This window comes from Procambarus clarkii, chromosome 10, assembly GCF_040958095.1.
Source record: "Procambarus clarkii isolate CNS0578487 chromosome 10, FALCON_Pclarkii_2.0, whole genome shotgun sequence".
Taxonomy (NCBI): Eukaryota; Metazoa; Arthropoda; class Malacostraca; order Decapoda; family Cambaridae; genus Procambarus; species Procambarus clarkii.
In genome coordinates, this window is record NC_091159.1 from 43,582,131 (window position 1) to 43,601,313 (window position 19,183).

The following is a 19,183-nucleotide window of genomic DNA, read 5'->3' on the forward strand; positions in this document are numbered from 1 at the left end:
ACTCTTAAGTTGGAGTGCTCTTCTCCCCGGGCTCGCTGCCTCAATTGCTGTGAGGCCCACCCTGCCTTCTCCCGTGCGTGTACACATTACAAGCTTGAGGCAGCCATCCTCAATTTGAAGCACCGGGAACGTTTGTCTTTTCCTGAGGCGAGGTGCCAAGTTCGCCGTCTCCCCCTTTACGCTAACGTCACTTATGCTCGTGTGCTGCGCTCTTCCTCTCCTCGTCCTTCCCTCCTCCTTCCGTCTCACTCCGTTTCCAGGCCTTAGACCCAGATACGCCCACCGCCTCCTCAGTTCCTTTGAGTTCTGTCCTGAAGGGTCCCCCTCATAGTTTTCAGTTTGGGGTTCCCCTTCTTTCTGCCCAGTCTGTCATGTTTCCTGTGTCTTCTTCCTTGTCTCCCTCTGATCCTCCTCCTCATCCTTCTCCATCTTTTGGCTCTCCATGCCGGCGGCGGGCTGATGTCCATCACTCTCCCAGCGGTCATCATGTTGTTTGCCCTCGTTCTGCTTTTCCTGTTGAGACGCTTGATTCTGTTGCCCAGTACATTGTTGCTGGGATGCTTGCCTCTTTGAGTCAGAAGCAAAAGCCTGGCTCCTCTCCTTCCTCCTCCCCAGCAGGTAAGAAGACTTCGCTTTCTTCCTCGCCCCCTACCTCTGACACTCTCGCTCCATCCCCTCCCATTTCGGTGGCCGCGCCCCCTGCTCCTGCTATGGAGGTTTCTTTGGTCCCCACTTCCCTCTCGGTTGCTGCCCTTGCCAGGGTGTGCTCCCCTCTTTCTGCCCCTCCTCCTCCTGCTGTCCTTGACTGCCCCTCTCAGTTGTCTCCTCCTCTGGACCCTGCTCGTCTGCCTCTGGTCTGTTCTCCCGCTCCCTTCCCTCCATCTTTGCTCAGTTTACCCATGCCCCCTAACCTTGACTTTGCTGACCCTGATCCCGACACTGAGCTTTAACGTGCTGTGTTCCTCTTTCACCTTTGTTTCTTCCTTGTTCTCTGTTGCTATCCTTTTTCTTTTTGTTGGTGTCTCTTCTTCAGTGGAACATTCGTGGATATTACGCCAATTATCTTGAACTCCAACTTCTGATTTCACGGTTTTCGCCTCTTTGTCTCTAGGAAGTTCTTGTAGCACTAGCTATGAGAAACACTGCTATAGGGCGCTCTTCGCTTTAGCTTACCACGCTTGCCTACTTGTAGGGGAGGCTGTGCATACCGCAGGAGGTCAGCACACGCTCCGCCTGGAACAACTTCAGCTCTCGAGGAGTAGTGCCATACTCACCTCCTCCTACAAGCACAGTGCAGGCAGGACGCCGGTCTTACATCTGTGGGCCAATCCTTGGTGCACAACTGCCCCGTTCGGGCGCTGTGGAAGTTTATCAAAATCCGTTACTCTTGCTTTTTTAAGTATATCAGGGAAGGTATGACACTCTAGGGATTTGTTGAACAGCAGAGCTATGGGTGGCGCAAGGGCATGGGAGGCGTTCTTGTATACAATGGATGGGATTTCACTGATGTTCCCAGCTTTGGTTTTTAGCGAGTGTATGATGGACACAACATCTGTCGGGCTGACTGGTGAAATGAGAAGAGAGTTTGGATAGTTGCCTGAGAGATATGTGTTGATATGTGTCTGAGTCTGTGGGATTTTACTGGCAAGGTTAGCACCAACCGATGAAAAGAAGCTATTAAATTCATTTGCCATTTCTAAATCAGTTGATGGTGTATAACCATCCTTAGAGAGTGTTATCTGGTTGTGGGAGTGTTGTTTAGTTCCTAGGATATCAGAGATGGTTTTCCATGTGCTTTTCATGTTGCCTTTTGCTACTTTGAATCTAGTCTCATGTTAAAAATGGGAATCTCTACTATGGGGGATATAGTATACCTGGATGTAGGGGCAGTAGTTAGCATTAAGAGTTATCAAATATGGGAGATCTAAAAGATCCGGCCCCCAAAATAAACTGTCCACAGTGAATATTAACTTGCTACTAGATCATGTCAGTCTAGAGGTTGATCATAGATCTCCTATACAGGAAGAATGGATACTCCTTTAACTAACTTACTTATTTATTAACCCCTTAACAACCCCCATATACACTCACACCAATAACAATAATAATAATTACTTTACCACACTATCTTACGTTAAAAGCCTTGGTCCACATAAGCAGGATACAAGGTTTACACTGAGAACAAGCTAGGGTAAAGTTCTACTAGGCAAGGGACACTAGCAATGACTCTAGGGAGCTTACTGGTAACACTGGAGCCCACGTGGTTCCCCTGGAACCCCCTAGAATAACTTGTAAAAATAAACACTAGTGAACACCTAATTGCTACACATCAATACTCTACACATAGAACACGTTTATGCCAGACAATGAGGATACTACACAGTCTACTTAACTGGATAACAACGACACAGAAATAAAGAAACAGAGGAAGGGGAGGAGGTTTCCTTTCACCACAACGCCAGCCAGAGAAGAGAGCCCATCTCTACTCTTCTCCCTCAGTAGACTCGCTGCCAGCAGACTACTCAACTAATCGTACAGCATTCCTATCCCAAGTTTACTCAGGTTTACTTTACAAATGATTAGAAAGTATTAGTAAACATAGTTGGTGCCTATTTTATTATTTAATAATCAACCCCAAGCTCAGTCTTTAAATGCTCTTTGAGAAACAAGAATAGTCTTACGTCTGGCAGGGAAAATACAAACAAATGCACCTCGTGATGTGTTTCCAATACTATAAGGCAGTTTATTTAACTCAATTTTGACCTCTGGTTTTCACTGAGGAACCCAGGGTCGTAACATCTCATAATATGAAAGTTTAGCTTTTCTTATAATACTGGTAAGCACTGATGTGCTTACCTTTTTAAAAGTTACCTTTTAACTACTTCCTTTGTAACTAGGCCAATCCTAAATTTCTTTTCATATTCATGTTTTTTGTTGATTGATTTGATTATGCCACTTGTGAGCCACGGATTGTTTATTCTTTGTCAGTTACTTGTTTGGTAAGGAGGGGACAGTGAGTGTCATAGAGGCATAGAGTTTTGGAGAGAAAGAGGTTAGTTAATGAGTTTATATCCTGTGTATTATTGAATTCAGATTCCCAGTTAATATTGTGAAGTGCATTTGAGAGATTGCCTAAAGCTGAATGGGGGCTTTACTGTGTAGCCTGAATGAGAGTTTCTTGCTTTCTGATGGTGTTATGTCCATGTTTGCTATGAGGAAGGTAGAATAGTGGTCATTTGTTCTGTCATAGATTATACCAGATGTAAGGGGAGCTGTTATATTAGTCCATAAGTGATCCAAGGTAGTGGCAGATGTTTGACTGACTTTGGTGGCTTGGTGATTGTGGGGATTAGCATACAGGAGTTCATGCTGTTACGGAAATAGTCAACTTGAGGATTATTTTGAAGACTCAGGTCAATATTGAAATCACCCCCTAGAATGATGTGATTTTTGTTGAGATTATTATTTATGATAAGATCCTTACGTTATCTGAGAATGAAGCTATGTTGGTATTGGGAAATCTATAGATGGCACCGATAGTTAAGGAGGATTTAAGGGATTTACTGGAGAACTTGGCAAAGGTATATTCACAATAGTCGTCTTTATCACTAATGACACTATTGCAGATGAAGGTATTTTTGTAATATATTGCTGTGCCACCTCCTTTTTTATTAGACCTGCAGTTGTGAATGGCTTTATAACCAGCTAAATTGTAGAGTTGGGTATAGTCTTTACTTAGCCAGGTTTCTGTTAAAATAATGAATGATAATTTAGTACCTAGTGCTGTGAGTAGTGCATTTATATCATCAAAATGTTTACCAAGTGATCTAACATTTTGGTTGTAAACTGATAAGCAGGTGCCATTTAGGTGTTTGTTTTTTGCAAGTTTTGCTGTGTAATACCTGCAATAATGATGATCAGTGTGCTGATTTGTGTAGATATGAGACAGAAGATTTCGATCAGGATCAATATCAGTACGCATGTAGATGCAATGGGGTCACGATACAATAAGACAAGCAATTACAGGAACAGTTAAATACTAAATCTGCTGTAAATAGAAAGTAATTATAGCAAAACACAACAATAAACGTAAGTACACAAAAAATAGAAACAATTAGAAGTAGTGTGAAGATTACCGTAGATAGCCAGGAAGGATACAGAAGTTAGATTAAGAGAGAAGACAAAAAACAGTAGACTGACAAGATTAATATATAGCAAAAATAATAAGACAAATAATAATCGTAAAGTAAAATAATCTTAAAGATAAATTATTTTATATAGCTTAGTTGTGAACCTATAATTAGCATGAACTGAAGAAAACAAAATGAGCTCAATAATTACAGTAAATGATGTATAAATCAAATTACAATTAAATTTAAAATTTAAAAAAATAACAGGTTAAGATTATATTTATGAGTAAAATTTTACTATGACACTGAGGTAGATGCTTACATAAATACTAACTCTGCTGTAATTAGAGATTTATTATAGCAAAACACAACAATAAATGCAAGTACACAAAAAATAGAAACAATTTGAAGTAGAATAAATATCACCGTAGATAGCCGGGAAGGATACAGAAGTTTGGTGGAGAAAGCAAAATATCAGTAGAGACTGTCCAAGATTAATATATAACAACAAATAATGAGACAAATGATAATCGTAATGTAAAATAATCTTAACAGGGAGATTGCTACACTGGATAAGGGATTATCTACAAGGCAGAAAAGGTCAGGTGTATTATCAGGGATACATGTCTGAGGAACGGAGGTTTCAGTTAGGTACCCCACAAGGGGGAGTATTAAGTCCCACCTTATTCAATGTATTAATGAACAGATTAGCATCAGAGATGTATCCTCCAGGGGTCACGACGATCATATATGCTGATGACATTCTTATACAAGGCACTTCCGGGAACAAAATTCAAACTGCTCTTAACATACTTGGTACAACCTGTCACAAGTTAGGCTTAGTTATAAATGCAGATAAAACCAAATATGAGTATAGGAAACGAAGAAATATAACACTTACTCTAAATGGTATGGAACTGAGCCGTGTTCAGAAGTACAAGTATCTGGGCATGTATGTTGGATACACATGTGAGAGTAAAAATGCTGAAATAAATCATATCAGCACCTTATGTAAAGCCCGTCTGCATCCTCTAAAAGCACTGGCTTTTTCTGGTAAAGGTGTTGGGGTATCTATCTTACGGATGTTATACATAAGCACTGTTCGGTCCCTGATAGACTACGCAGCACCCGTTTTGTCTTACACAGGCCAAGGCAGAATTCAAAAAATAGAGCTGATACAGAACGAGGCTATGAGGATTATTCTTGGATGTCAAAGAAATGCAATGATTGAAATAATGAGAATGGAATTAAATTTACAGAGTGTGTGTGATAGAGTCCGTGACATTAACACTAGAGTAGCTATTCGTTTCATGCGGAGAAAAGGAGGGGATAAGTTGTTTGAGAGCGTTCAGACCTGCTTGAGTGACGTACACACTTCCAGGAAACTGAGGGAGACACGCTACACGAGGGGATTAGCTCATGACCTCAGGGAATACGATGTACTTGACTGCTGTAAACCCTCTCGACAGTGTAATATGTCTGCTCCCTGGAAAGTACAGAAAATAGACGTCGAAATTGTACCCCTCAAGGTGAAAAAGATTCATCATGAACCGGGACAATTACGGTGTTTGTATGGAAGCATGATATCTCGGTTACCAAGAGGCAACAGTTTACATGTATATTGCGACGGGTCGGTGGCGGAGGATGGCAGGGCAGGGTGTGGTGTCCTAATAAGGGAATATACGGAGTTTGGGACTGTGGACAGGATAATTGAACTCCGGCTTAGTAATTATATATCATCCACACAAGCTGAACTGCAGGCCATTCTGGCGTGTTTGGAGGAAGTACGTCATGACGACAAAAATGTTTTTGTATTTGTCGATAGCCGAGGAGCACTGGAGTCCTTAAACAGTCGAAACCCAGTCTTCATGTCTATAGTTGAGGATTGTAAGAGAAGAATAACTGAGATACAGCTGAAAGGTCATAGTGTGAAATTCATGTGGATTCCATCTCATGTTGGAATAGTGCTCAACGAGGTGGCGGATGACTTGGCCAAACGTGCCACATCAAAACCACAAATTCACATTGAATGTGAATTCACAATGAGACAAATAAGAAGCAAAATCAGAAATATTCAGGCACAGGCAGGAGTGGAGAGGAGAGGGATAATGTATGAGAGAAGTCTAACCATGCAACACTACATGTATGTGAGTCAAAACACCCATTTCACTTATGGTATTAGGAGAAATGCTTGGAGTGACTCTGTGTACATGCGGCTCAGGCTTGGGTACAAATATTACTGGGAATATGGGATAGGTGTTCATGATAATGACACGAAGTGTAAACTATGTGGTATGTTAAGGTCTCACACCCTTGCCCATTATGTTCTTGATTGTCCGTTGATTAATGTATATAGAAACACTGAGATAAAGACTGTTCCTGAGCAAATAGCCTGGATGTGTCACAAAGGAAAGGTTGATGATATTCTTGAGAGATATAAGAATTTTGCACCAAGACTGTAATATTTTGTTGAATTATCCGTATAACTAGGTCATAAAAGTATTTGTGTACGTCTGATACCATACTACTTGTGAAGGAGGAAATGTACATGTTTATCTCTCAGAATGTTTGGTAACAGGTTTATTGTTTGCGATGTGTGTCTATGTATGTACTAACACGTTGTACTGAACGGGGTGAGAATAGCTTGAGCTACCTCATCCCTTTGTGTGTATTTTACCTCAATAAACTTATTTCAATTTCAATTCAATTTCAATTTATATAGAGGTTGGGTTTTTGCTTAGCAGCTGATTGTATGAGGTCAAACTTGACAGCGGGATTTGCAAGTTTGATGAGCATGCTCCTACTGCTACGGGAACTGTTTTTATCTAGCCTGACAGCTGATTTGATATCAACGTTGACTTTGATCTTTGAATTAATTAGGGCGTAGGCTACGTTACAATAATTCTCACCTTGTTGTTCATCAGGTAGATCCCAAATAATGTGGGAACCGACCTGTGAGATTTATATGAATTTATATAGAATTTATATTTACGTTAATTTATATACTTCGATAGCAATTTGTATGATAATGAGTGGACTGTATTTCTGCAATAATCTCATAATCTCACAAATCGATCCTCTACACATTAGGGGGGTTTATATTAATTAATTTATATATATGCAGCCAATCAAACTACAGTATTAGACTACATACATTGAAGAGGTTCCTTATCTTATAGTACAGCAGGCCTTAAGTCCACCAGGTATAACCAGGATGTAGACACCACATTTTCCCTCTTTGAGGTAGCTTCCATCACCCTGGTAACTGATGCACAAAGGCTTCCTCGTCTTGACCTGTCAAAAGGGCGCTAGCTGTAAAGCCAGAATCCTATATATGACAAGTATATCAGAGAAACACTGTACATGGAACAATGAAGACCTGGCTTAATTACCTTTAGTTTGAGGCTGCCTCGTGTTCTAACTGGATCACCCTATATCCTGACATTAATGGCCATAAATGAATGATAAACGGGTTTCGGATAGACACTTAACTTAAATTTGTAGACAGCGTGTTGATAATGGTACACCTTTGGTTTCCATAACACTACGTCCAAGTAAAATTAACAGGAGCCGAATTTGCTCCCGTGAGCCTCTGGTCTAGTATCAACAATGGCTGCCCCTCCTTCCTCACTGACGCCTGGCCTACATTGTCCAGATGTCAATAAGTGATAGAAGGGTTACATTTACTCTACTTTAATATTGATAATGAAGTTAATTTATATGAGATGTTTTATGATGGTAAAGTCCAAAGACTAATGTATGTAAGAATAATTCCCACCATAATAGGTGGTGATTTATAATAGTATGTGGTGATATCCCGTTTTCTATAGACGGTAATTCCACTACAAGTTACGTTTTCTATGGGTTAACTTGTTGGTAATACAGCTATTATCTGTCTGATTATTAAATGGTGTCGGATTTTCCGACAGATCAGCAGAGCTAATTATCAGGGAGTCATGAAGTTGTTGCTGCTCTTGGTCGTCTTCGGAAGCCGCCTGGTGAATCTGAAGGAGATTTATTTGTTTTTCCAGCTTTTGAAGGAAGTCACTTTGAGCTGATTGGGTTTCCTCGGCCTTGATCTTATGTATTTGAACGTAACTGCATAGGTTAGTTAAAATTACATAACTCATCTACACTTAATTTCAAAACATTACAAGGCTTTAAGGTTTAAATTCACTCTGCACAATTAAGTTACGGGAAAGCTGTACGTGTAGGCACATCACATCATAAATGGGTTCGAGATCGACCACAAGTACAGTTTCTAAATTAAGCAACAGACATATGTGGAGAGCAAGTGTCAATTGATATGTTTGTCCTGCACACCGCCCCCCATCCAGTGGGCTGTATGTGGGTGCTGAAGTTGAGTCTCTTGTCTAAGTATAGGTCAAGGAACTTTCCATAATTTTTATTACTGATGTTAACATTGTCTATCTGAAGCTGAATTGCATTTGTTGATTTGCTTTCAAATACGATGTAGTAGGTCTTTTCTATGTTTAGTGTGAGTTTGTTGGTTAACATCCATAAGTGTTTTTTTTAATTCGTTATTTACAACAGTATTTAGTGTGTGTGGGTAGAGGAATGAGTAGATGAAGGTAGTATCGTCAGCAAATAATATAGGTTGAAGAAAGTTAGAGACATTTATTTATTTTATTTATGTCAACTAACGTACAACTGATCATTAGACAGATCATTGATGTATACAAAAAATGGGAGAGGCCCTAGGATGCTGAACTGTGGCACTCCTGTGGTTAATGCCTGGGGACCTTACGGCTGAGTGGACAGCGCTCAGGGTTCGTAGTCCTAAGGGTCCGGGTTCGATCCCCGGCAGAGGCGGAAACAAATGGACAGAGTTTCTTTCACCCTGATACACCTGTTCACCTAGCAATAAATAGGTACCTGGTAGTTAGACAGCTGCTACGGGCTGTTTTCTGGGGAATGTGTGTGTGTGTAGAAATTAAGGACTTGCCCGAAACGCTATGTGTGCTAGTAGCTGTACAAGAATGTAAGAACTCTTGTATATATAAATAACAAAATAAAAAATAATAATGGTAGAGTGGGAGAGATTATATCATTGATGGCTACATATTGGTATAATAATGGTGGAGTGGGAGAGATAATATCATTGATGGCTACATATTGGTGTCTGTCAATAAGATAGGATCGAATATAGTTCTGAGCAAGGCCTCGGATTCCATAATGGTGGAGTTTAAGTAAGAGGTAGTTATGGTTAATAGTATCAAAGGCCTTTCTCAGGTCGATGCAGAGTGCAATCGGGAACTCATTTTTGTCACGGGCTGAGTAGATTCAAATTCAAATTTTTTATTCAGGAAAAGTACATACATAGATGATTTGCTAACATAAAGTTGGATTTATAGATAGAACTAGTACATACAATACCTAAAGCCAGTAATACGCATAGCGTTTCAGGCAAGGTGTGGGAAAAAAAACTTAGACTAAAACTTAATAGTAATTGGGATTAGGAATAAATTGTGTTGAAAAAAGGAATAATAAAAAAGGTCAAACAAATTTACAATAATTGCGTCGTTGGTACTTTTTTTTTTTTTTGGGGGGGGGGGGGGGGAGCGGAAGCCAAACTGACAGGGGCTGAGTTTGTCGAATTTTACGAGGTAGGAGTAGAGCTGTTTGTAGGTAATTTTTTCAAATATTTTTGATAATATGGGTAGGTTTGATATTGGTCTATACTGATAAGCAGGTGCTATTTAGGAGTTTGTTTTTAGCAAGATATGCACGTACTCACCTAATTGTGCTTGTGGAGGTTGAGTTCTGGCTCTTTGGTCCCGCCTCTCAACCGTCAATCAACTGATGTACAGATTCCTGAGCCTAATGGGTTCTGTCATATCTACATTTGAAACTGTGTATGGAGTCAGCCTCCACCACATCACTTCCTAGTGCATTCCATTTACTAACTACTCTTGACACTGAAAAAGTTCTTTCTAATGTCTCTGTGGCTCATTTGGGTACTCAGCTTCCACCTGTGTCTCCTTGTGCGTGTACCACCCGTATTAAATAATCTATCCTTGTCCACCCTGTCAATTCCCCTGAGAATTTTGTATGTGGTGATCATGTCTCCCCCTAGCGTTTCTGTCTTCCAGCGACGTGAGGTGCAGTTCACGTAGTCTGTCCTCACAACTCATGCCTCTTAGTTCTGGCACTAGCCTAGTGGCATACCTCTGAAAATCTATAGATGGCACCGATAGTCAAGGAGGATTTAAGGGATTTACTGGAGAGCTTGGCAAAGGTATATTCACAATAGTCGTCTCTATCACCAATAACACTATTGCAGATGAAGGTATCTTTGTAATATATTGCTGTGCCACCTCCTTTTTTATTAGGCCTGCAGTTGCGAAGGGCTTTATAACCAGCTAAGTTGTAGAGCGTAGAGATAAGTTGTCTGTCTGCTCGTCTGTTTGCAGCAAGTCTGACTTGCAATTTTCTTTCCAAGTGAGTAAAAATGATGTATAATGTAGTGATAATATTGGTCCTTGTGAGGGGTTAAGGCCAAATACACGCGTGTCATGGTGGGGAAACAAAGGGTGGCGCGGGGGCGCATTCGGCCGGGGGCCCTCTGTCGGCCGGGATGGCGGGGGGTGGGTTGGGAGGAGGGAGATGGTGGAGGCAGATAGGGGGGGTTTAGGGCGGCTGGTCGGTGGGATGGGGTCGGCCAGAGAGGTAAGGTTGGCGGCCGCCGACCCTCGTCAGAGGGGAAGTTTCCACCGCCAGGGTCGGGTGTGCGCTGATGCTCTGTTCCAACTCTCGTGTTTTTGTGGTAACATTTGCCCCGGTGGCGGCGTGTGTGGCCGGAGTGCAGTGTGGCGGTGCTCCCAGTGTGTCTGCCTCAGTGTGAGCCATCAGCAGGACAGTGAACCTTGTCTCAAACTCGCGTATCACTATAATCATTTTCCAGAAGGAAGCTGAGGTGTGTGTTTTACCGCTGACTCGCAGGCCAAGCCTTCCCTATAAAAAGGTACACAGCTAAAATTTTATGAAACCGTATACATATAAAATATATGATGTGACAATTACTTTATGACTTGGTTATGAACTCATATTGGGCGTGATGAGAGGAGGTGAGAAGCTTGCAGGTGTCTTCCCCCGTGATGCTGTCAGTCATCTCCCGGCGTCCCAAGCATCCCAGCACACTCCAAGCATCCCTACACTACATCCCTATTATGCTTGGAGTGTGCATAGGACTTCCGCAGTCGGATCACATACCAATATAGGAACGTGGACCATAAGAGCCGGTTCCTGATTATATCCACACAAAGAAATTTATATATATACATATATGACTAACCTACGCTTAAAGCAATCCAGCTATTCCACTTGTATTATGATACCCGGTAATATGTTCCACAAATCAACAATATTGTTACCAAGCCAGTATTCACCCAAGTTTTTAATTCTTCAACCTAAGCGTCTCCAATTTATATATTTTGCTTCGAGTTTTGTTTTGTGTTGATATATATATAAAATCTTGTATATATCTTTTCCTGTACCTTTTATCTATTTACTGACTTGAATGATGGCATCCATTACTCTTTATTCAATTACTCGACTTTGTCTTTCTAGACTGCAAATTCATTTATTTTTTATTTCTATTCATAGTGGAGGTTTTTATAAATTCCAGGGACAAACTTTGTCATCCTTCTTTATACTGTATATGCGTTGGAGTGACTTTATGTCCATGCAAGAGTACGGAGACCAAAACTGTACTGCATAATTTAAAAGGGACAAGAGCAAGATAAAGCCAAAGAACATTAACTCGTTGCTAACGCTTCTAGAAATATATCCAAATATTCTACTTGCTTGATTTCGTACATTTATGCATTGATTTTTGGAGGGGGGTTCAGATCGCTCCTAATCACTACTCCCAGACCCTCCTCGCAGCTCTCGTACAGTTGGATCTGGATTCGATTTAGGAGCGGTGCGGGAGAGGCTGGACTTCCCCCTTCTCACCCCACCTCACCCCCCTCTTTACCTGGTATTAATTATTTGGCCCCTGGTCACCTGGCCTAGGGGTCCAGGCCTGGTCACCAGCCTGGACCCCTACATACCTGGCGCAGTGTACCCACCTAGTGGTGCAGGCGGGGGTTGAGCTTCGGCTCTTTGGTTCAGTGTGTGTTGTTCCGTGTGTGGCTTGTGTTGTTCAGTGTGTGGCTTGTGTTGTTCAGTGTGTGTGGCTTGTGTTGTTCCGTGTGTGGCTTGTGTTGTTCAGTGTGTGTGGCTTGTGTTGTTCAGTGTGTGTGGCTTGTGTTGTTCAGTGTGTGTGGCTTGTGTTGTTCAGTGTGTGTGGCTTGTGTTGTTCAGTGTGTGTGGCTTGTGTTGTTCAGTGTGTGTGGCTTGTGTTGTTCAGTGTGTGTGGCTTGTGTTGTTCAGTGTGTGTGGCTTGTGTTGTTCAGTGTGTGTGGCTTGTGTTGTTCAGTGTGTGTGGCTTGTGTTGTTCAGTGTGTGGCTTGTGTTGTTCAGTGTGTGTGGCTTGTGTTGTTCAGTGTGTGGCTTGTGTTGTTCAGTGTGTGGCTTGTGTTGTTCCGTGTGTGGCTTGTGTTGTTCAGTGTGTGGCTTGTGTTGTTCAGTGTGTGGCTTGTGTTGTTCAGTGTGTGTGGCTTGTGTTGTTCAGTGTGTGTGGCTTGTGTTGTTCAGTGTGTGGCTTGTGTTGTTCAGTGTGTGTGGCTTGTGTTGTTCAGTGTGTGGCTTGTGTTGTTCCGTGTGTGGCTTGTGTTGTTCAGTGTGTGGCTTGTGTTGTTCAGTGTGTGGCTTGTGTTGTTCAGTGTGTGTGGCTTGTGTTGTTCAGTGTGTGTGGCTTGTGTTGTTCAGTGTGTGTGGCTTGTGTTGTTCAGTGTGTGTGGCTTGTGTTGTTCAGTGTGTGGCTTGTGTTGTTCAGTGTGTGTGGCTTGTGTTGTTCAGTGTGTGGCTTGTGTTGTTCAGTGTGTGTGGCTTGTGTTGTTCCGTGTGTGGCTTGTGTTGTTCAGTGTGTGGCTTGTGTTGTTCAGTGTGTGTGGCTTGTGTTGTTCAGTGTGTGGCTTGTGTTGTTCAGTGTGTGGCTTGTGTTGTTCAGTGTGTGGCTTGTGTTGTTCAGTGTGTGTGGCTTGTGTTGTTCAGTGTGTGGCTTGTGTTGTTCAGTGTGTGTGGCTTGTGTTGTTCAGTGTGTGTGGCTTGTGTTGTTCAGTGTGTGTGGCTTGTGTTGTTCAGTGTGTGTGGCTTGTGTTGTTCAGTGTGTGGCTTGTATTGTTCAGTGTGTGTGGCTTGTGTTGTTCAGTGTGTGTGGCTTGTGTTGTTCAGTGTGTGGCTTGTGTTGTTCCGTGTGTGTGGCTTGTGTTGTTCTGTGTGTGGCTTGTGTTGTTCAGTGTGTGGCTTGTGTTGTTCAGTGTGTGGCTTGTGTTGTTCAGTGTGTGTGGCTTGTGTTGTTCAGTGTGTGTGGCTTGTGTTGTTCAGTGTGTGGCTTGTGTTGTTCAGTGTGTGCGGCTTGTGTTGTTCAGTGTGTGGCTTGTGTTGTTCAGTGTGTGGCTTGTGTTGTTCAGTGTGTGGCTTGTGTGTTCAGTGTGTGTGGCTTGTGTTGTTCAGTGTGTGGCTTGTGTTGTTCAGTGTGTGGCTTGTGTTGTTCAGTGTGTGTGGCTTGTGTTGTTCAGTGTGTGGCTTGTGTTGTTCAGTGTGTGTGGCTTGTGTTGTTCAGTGTGTGGCTTGTGTTCAGTGTGTGTGGCTTGTGTTGTTCACTGTTTGGCTTGTGTTGTTCACTGTATGGCTTGTGTTGTTCACTGTATGGCTTGTGTTGTTCACTGTATGGCTTGTGTTGTTCACTGTATGGCTTGTGTTGTTCACTGTATGGCTTGTGTTGTTCACTGTATGGCTTGTGTTCTTCACAGTATGGCTTGTGTTGTTCACTGTATGGCTTGTGTTGTTCACTGTATGGCTTGTGTTGTTCACTGTATGGCTTGTGTTCTTCACAGTATGGCTTGTGTTGTTCACTGTATGGCTTGTGTTGTTCACTGTATGGCTTGTGTTGTTCACTGTATGGCTTGTGTTGTTCACTGTATGGCTTGTGTTCTTCACAGTATGGCTTGTGTTGTTCACTGTATGGCTTGTGTTCTTCACAGTATGGCTTGTGTTCTTCACAGTATGGCTTGTGTTCTTCACAGTATGGCTTGTGTTGTTCACTGTATGGCTTGTGTTCTTCACAGTATGGCTTGTGTTCTTCACAGTATGGCTTGTGTTCTTCACAGTATGGCTTGTGTTCTTCACAGTATGGCTTGTGTTCTTCACAGTATGGCTTGTGTTGTTCACGGTATGGCTTGTGTTCTTCACAGTATGGCTTGTGTTTTTCACAGTATGGCTTGTGTTCTTCACAGTATGGCTTGTGTTGTTCACTGTATGGCTTGTGTTCTTCACAGTATGGCTTGTGTTCTTCACAGTATGGCTTGTGTTCTTCACAGTATGGCTTGTGTTCTTCACAGTATGGCTTGTGTTCTTCACAGTATGGCTTGTGTTCTTGACAGTATGGCTTGTGTTCTTCACAGTATGGCTTGTGTTCTTCACAGTATGGCTTGTGTTCTTCACAGTATGGCTTGTGTTCTTCACAGTATGGCTTGTGTTCTTCACAGTATGGCTTGTGTTGTTCACTGGCTCATGGCAGTCTCCATGTCCTGACTGCCCAATCTGCTTGACTATTTTCGTACACTCTCCTGATCATCAGTTTCGACCTGGCCGTTTCTGGTGGTCATAGTCATGTTAAGGTCGTGAGATTACTTTTACAATGTAGGATTTATAGTACATTTTATGTTGTTTATGAGATACGGATTCTGTTTTGCTGTTGCATATTCTAATATTGGTCTCATGTAGGTTATTTAGATTGTGTGCCTGTGCTCCACACACAATGCCTGTGCTCTACACACAATGCCTCTGCTCCACACACAATGCCTGTGCTCCACACACAATGCCTGTGCTCTACACACAATGCCTGTGCTCCACACACAATGCCTGTGCTCCACACACAATGCCTGTGCTCCACACACAATACCTGTGCTCCACACACAATGCCTGTGCTCTACGTACGATGCCTGTGCTCTACACACAATGCCTGTGCTCCACACACAATGCCTGTGCTCCACACACAATGCCTGTGCTCCACACACAATACCTGTGCTCCACACACAATGCCTGTGCTCTACGTACGATGCCTGTGCTCTACACACAATGCCTGTGCTCCACACACAATGCCTGTGCTCCACACACAATGCCTGTGCTCCACACACAATGCCTGTGCTCCACACACAATACCTGTGCTCCACACACAATGCCAGTGCTCTACATACGATGCCTGTGCTCTACACACAATGCCTGTGCTCCACACACAATGCCTGTGCTCCACACACAATGCCTGTGCTCCACACACAATGCCTGTGCTCCACACACAATACCTGTGCTCCACACACAATGCCTGTGCTCTACATACGATGCCTGTGCTCTACACACAATGCCTGTGCTCCACACACAATGCCTGTGCTCCACACACAATGCCTGTGCTCTACACACACTGCCTGTGCTCTACACACACTGCCTGTACTCCACACACAATGCCTGTGCTCCATACACAATGCCTGTGCTCCACACACAATGCCTGTGCTCCTCACACGATGCCTGTGCTCCACACACAATGCCTGTGCTCCACACACGATGCCTGTGCTCCACACACAATGCCTGTGCTCCACACACAATGCCTGTGCTCCACACACAATGCCTGTGCTCCACACACAATGCCTGTGCTCCACACACAATGCCTGTGCTCCACACACAATGCCTGTGCTCTACACAATGCCTGTGCTCCACACACAATGCCTGTGCTCCACACACAATGCCTGTGCTCTACACAATGCCTGTGCTCCACACACAATGCCTGTGCTCCACACACAATGTGCTCTACACAGTCCTCTCCTACCTACCCCCAACCCCCTGCCAACCTCCCACAAAGTGCCCATCTAGGGCACTCCCCCTCTTCCCAGAACCTCTCTTCTTCCCCACCCCACCAAGCCCTCCATCCTCCCCCATTTCCCAAGCCGCCCCCCCCCCTTCTAACCTTCCCCCTAGCCCTCCCTTCTTCCCCACCCCAACCTTTCCGTTCTCCGACACCCCCCTAAGCCCTTTAGTCTCTACCACCCCCTAAACCCTCCCTTCTCCCCCACTCCCTCTAAGCCCCCACATTATCCCTCATCCCCCTAAGCCCCCCCTTCTTCCCCACCCTCAAGACCTCCCGCCTCAAGCCACCCTCTTCTCCTGCCCAAAAGCAAAATCATGATAAGTCTACAAAGTCCATATACAGTTTACAAATACTTGTAAAATTGTAGTGTTTAATAAGTTCCTAAATTTATTACATTTGTTATTATTCTCTTTGAAAGATTTATGTACAAGGCCAATCTCCTTATTAAATTCTGACTGGAGTTGACTGGACTCTTTACATTTGTCTTTAAAACCTGATGGTAAAGAGTAGCTTGAAAGGATTGATCATGATAGAAATGTTCCACACACTAATTGCTATTGGATACCGCTTTTAAGAATTGCTGTTGGGCTCCCATTGTATTATTAATATTACACTCGGCACTCCAAAATATTAAATCAATCACTGTCTCCAAATATATACAGGAAATATTTCACCATCCAAATTTATGTTGCTCGTCACCCTTTTCCCTGAAATTGATGTTACACACCTCCAGTTTCCATATTGTTGAATTATGTCATCCAAAGTGCATATTGCACACTATCTTTGCAAAAATGATTGAAATCTTCCCCCCTTTCCATAAGAAAGGCAAGGGAGCCGGTCGGCCGAGCGGACAGCACGCTGGACTTGTGATCCTGTAGTCCTGGGTTCGATCCCAGGCGCCGGCGAGAAACAATGGGCAGTTTCTTTCACCCTATGCCCCTGTTACCTAGCAGTAAAATAGGTACCTGGGTGTTAGTCAGCTGTCACAGACTGCTTCCTGGGGGTGGAGGCCTGGTCGAAGACCGGGCCGCGGGGACTAAAAGCCCCGAAATCCTCTCAAGATAAGATAGCCCCCCTCCAAGCCCTCCCTTCTCCCCCACCCACCCAAGCCCTTCCTCCTCCCTTACACCCCCAAGCGTCCCCCCTCTTTTCCACCCACCCAAGCCTCCCCATTTCCCCACCCCCCAAGCCCTCATTTCTCTTCCACACCCCAAACCCTCATTTCTCACCCACACACCCAAACCTCCTCCACCACCCTCCCCATACCAGCTCATCCCAGCCCCCACACACCCCATATCCCCCAGGTCCCTCTTCCCAGGCCCTCCCTGTTTCCTTACTTCAGGAGAATCAACAGAAACTGTGAACGACCAGAAAAGAGTCAGATCCAAGGTGATGTACTCGAATACAGATGGGATTACAAGCAAGGTAAGCGAACTAAAGGAAAGAACACATTAGGTGAACCCGGATGTAATTGGACTCACAGAAACAAAACTCTCAGGAATCATAACAAATGCAGTGTTTCCCAGGGACTACACAGTAATAAGAGAAGAGGGAAAGAAGGGGGAGGTGGAGTGACCCTACTAATGAGAAAGGAATGGAGTTACAAGGAGATGATTATCCTGGGCTTCAAGAGGGTTCAGAGACTACATAATAGGCACCATGACAAAGGGAGGACCATGAGTAGTAGTAGCAGTGATATATAACCCTCCACCAAACCCCAGAAGACCCAGGCAAGAGTATGGCTACAACAACATGGCAGTTAACACTATAATTGAGAGGGCAGCCACTGCTGCCTGTAGAAACCGATCCCACCTGCTCATCATGGGGGGCACTTCAATCACGGAAGGATAGACTGGGAGAACAAGTAACTGCATGGAGGTGAGAATACATGGAGAGCTAAACTATTGATGGTGGCAACAGAAAACGTTTTAAGCCAGCATGTCAGAGAACCCACAAGAATGAGAGGCAACGATGAACCAGTGAGACTCTACCTAGTCCTCACTCTGAACGACTCCAACATAAGAGAAATCGGTTTCGAGGCCGAAGTAGGAATAAGCGATCACTCATTGAACAGTGTACTGACTTTTGAGTATCTGGTCGAAGAAGGATTAGTGAACTCAAGGAAGGGAACTGAAATCAAAAGACTATCATTCCAAAAGGGAAACTATGAGGAGATAAGAAAATTCCTGACAGATATAACAAGAGAAACAGATCTTGGGGAAAAGACGGCCCAAGCCATGATATACTACATCACACAGAAGTGTAAGGACACAGCAGACAAGTTTGTCCCGGTCCAAAAGGAAAAATAAAAACCGAAATGCAGATGAGAAACCCGTGGTTTAATCAGTGATGTAGGCTAGCTAAGCAACGAAGTACAAGGACGTGGAGAAACTATAGAAATAACAGGACACTTGAGAGCAGAGAAAGATACCAGTGTCAGGAATGAATTCGTCAGGGGTGAGACGAGAGGCAGAAGGGTAATACGAAAATCACATAGCAAGCAGGGCAAAAATGCAACCTAAATTACTGCACAGCCACATCAGGAGAAAAAAAACCAGTTAAATAACAAGTAATGAAAATGAGGATAGGGGCAGACAGATTCATGATAAATGACAAGGAAGTGTGCGAGGAACTGAATAAGAAATTCCAGGAGGTCTTCACATTAGAGCAAGGAGATGTTCCAGAGATAAAAAGAGGGAATAATTAACCAGGAATCACTAGAAGAGTTTGGGATTACCGGTGGGGATGTAAGGAAGCTCTTGCTAGAGCTGGATGTGACATTGGCTATAGGCCCAGATGGACTCTTCTCTTGGATCCTAAAGGAAGGAAGGAACAGAAGCACTGTGCCTGCCACTCTCCATAGTGTATAACAAATCGCTGTAACAGGGGGAACTGCCAAAAATTTGGAAGACGGCTAATGTAGTCCCAATATACAAGAAGGGGAATAGACAGGAGGCACTGAACTACAGGCCAGTGTCCCTAACTTGCATACCATGCAAGTTGATGGAGAAGATTGTGCGAAAAAACTAGTGGAACATCTGGAGCGGAGGAAATTTGTAACACA

At 43.5% G+C, this 19,183-nt stretch overlaps 1 protein-coding gene across 1 annotated transcript in view; it reads left to right on the forward strand.

The window, feature by feature from the left end:
* Positions 1–10,799: 10,799 nt before the first annotated feature.
* The window catches only part of LOC123775371 (organic cation transporter protein-like), a 149,791-nt gene continuing 141,407 nt past the window's right edge, over positions 10,800–19,183 (forward strand). The window contains exon 1 of the mRNA XM_069321956.1: positions 10,800–11,115. The gene's annotated coding sequence lies outside the window, so the exon portion shown is untranslated. The remainder of the gene's footprint in view (positions 11,116–19,183) is intronic.